Genomic DNA, 2,500 nt, shown 5'->3' with positions numbered 1-2,500 from the left:
TATAATCATGTTTTCGTCCAACCAGGTCATCAATCACATGATTTGTTGCTGTCCAACTATTGGATATTTCTTAACAAATTTAAACACGCTGCTTTGTTAACAAAAATTATAAACATACCCATGTGTCAAGCTGAATCGAATGACCAATCGTGATATAAGATATTTAAAAAGCTGTGAACACTTTTTCAAATAGATAGAATGAAGTTGACGTCACTCAGGTCTTTGTTATTGGTTTTTGCCATCCACGTTTATGAGTAATTCTCACTAAACTGTATTAACCAGACTATAGATAGTATGCGCTTGGGTAAGAAGCTCATAACATTGCCAGCCGGAAGTATAACGGACGAACACACAAAACTGTGTGTATCCATGAGCGTTTATAGTCAGGTTAATACAGTTCAGTGAGTATTACTCATAAACGCGGATGGCAAAAAACAATAACAAAGACCTGAGTGACGTCATCTTCGAACTATCTATAGACGATCATGGTTACACATAGTTTTAGCCAAGTGCATACTATCTATAGCCTGACTGGCATTTTGACGTCATTATTTGTTGTTTTTTTTTTTTTGCACCAGCCAGTGAGTTGTCGTTAGTAGTGCTTGTGGAAACAAGTGGTCCCATTGGTTGAACTATTGAATTCAACTCAAGATTTGTTTTCTTTTGTGGCCAAAGACTGGCATTTTGACGTAATTTTTTGGTCAATGTCAGCGTGGCCTTCGTAAAGTTATGGCCTGATACCATGGCCTTCGTAAAGTTATGGCCTGACACTGACCAAAAAATGACTTCAAAATGCCAGTCTTTTGCCACAAAAGAAAACAAATCGTGAGTTGTATTCAATAGTTCAACCAATGAAATAACTTGTTTCCATGAGCTCTACTAACGACAACTCACTAGGCGGTGCAAAAAACAAATAATGACGTCAAACTGCCAGTCCTTTTGGATTTCAGTGTCAGTCTATAGATAGAATGAAGATGACGTAACTCGGGTCTTTGTTATTGTATTTTGCCATCCGCGTTTATGAGTAATTCTCACTAAACTGTATTAAACTGACTATAAACGTTCATGGTTACACACTGTTTTGTGTGTTGGGCCGGTATACTTCCGGATGGCAATGTTGTGAGCTTCTTAGCCAAGCGCATACTATCTATAAGTTAACGCCTCAACCCCCTGTCACAACAAAGATTGTCTGTTAGATCACGCCTGGTAATGGCGTCGGTCAAGGCGGGCTTTACCAGTTAACTGTCGTACTCCGGAAATCAATGTTTAGAAATTTGACCATAAAACTCTTCCTTTAAATATTGGCCGATTTAAATGACCCTCATCTAGGCAAACAATCTCAAACCTGGGACTCCGAAAAGTCCCAGGTTTGAGATTTATTGTATTCAAGATAAGGGTCATTTAAATCCATTGCTTTTTGAATGACGAGTTTTTTTGGCCAGTTTTTGAAAAAAAAAAATGCCTGGTTTTCCAGAGTACGGCAGTTAACTGGTTAAAAGGGGGGGGGGGGGGGGGGGGGGGGGGGGGCGGGGGCGGGTGGTTGATTCATTTTATATTATCTACTTCACATCCATTTGGAAAGAGACAGGGAATATTTGAGATGAAAGTCAGCCCCCCCCCTTGCATAACGCGCATACGATGAATAATAATCATAAATAAATAGGATTACTCGGTCTTCGTTTGGCCTTGGGCTTCATTCAGAACGAATAAGACAGTACGCCTATAGATAGTATGCGCTTGGCTAAGAAGCTCATAACATTGCCATCCGGAAGTATAACGGACCAACACACAAAACTGTGTGTATCCATGAACGTTTATAGTCGGGTTATTACAGTTCAGTGAGCATTACTCATAAACGCGGATGGCAAAAAACAATAACAAAGACCTGATTGACGTCATCTTCGAACTATCTATAATATCCAAATAAATAAAGGAACATAACCCAATAAAATAAAATTGCACACACGATATGTTATGATATTTGGTGTTATCGCCCTTACCCATTTTATCAGCCGTCATGATTGATTAACACTTCTCCAACCACTCCCATGTATTCCCTATGAGGGCTGCTGTCGCCATTGGAAATGTTCCAGTTGCCTTCTCTAGGCTGTTGCTTTCATTGGGGATGGCAGCAATCACCTATCTCATCATACGAGTACATATATTTCTTCTTTCATTCTATTTTTGATAGTTCTATTACTTCTCATTCTCCTCCCCTCCATCCTTCTCTACTACAACTACAACTACCACCACCACCACCACCGCTTTGTTTTGGTCATGATAGCGATGGTGACGACGACGACGATGATGATGATGATGATGATGATGATGATGATGATGATGATGACGATGATATTGATTATGATGATGATGATGATGATGATGATGATGACGATAATGATGATGATGATGATGATGATGATGATGATGATGATGATGATGATGATGATGATGATATTGATTATGATGATGATGATGATGATGATGATGATAATGATGA

The 2,500-nt window shown here is 39.2% G+C and overlaps 1 protein-coding gene across 1 annotated transcript in view; it reads left to right on the top strand.

The window, feature by feature from the left end:
• Positions 1 to 2,500, top strand: part of LOC144976670 (ATP-dependent DNA helicase Q4-like) — a gene marked incomplete in the record, with an annotated part of 482,011 nt that overhangs the window by 25,770 nt on the left and 453,741 nt on the right.

This window comes from Berghia stephanieae, chromosome 7 (genome assembly GCF_034508935.2).
Source record: "Berghia stephanieae isolate SIO BIC M18660-M18661 chromosome 7, UCSD_Bste_1.3, whole genome shotgun sequence".
NCBI classification, from domain to species: domain Eukaryota; kingdom Metazoa; phylum Mollusca; class Gastropoda; order Nudibranchia; family Aeolidiidae; genus Berghia; species Berghia stephanieae.
Note: the sequence above shows the minus strand (reverse complement) of the source record. Positions and strands in the feature narration are given on the sequence as shown.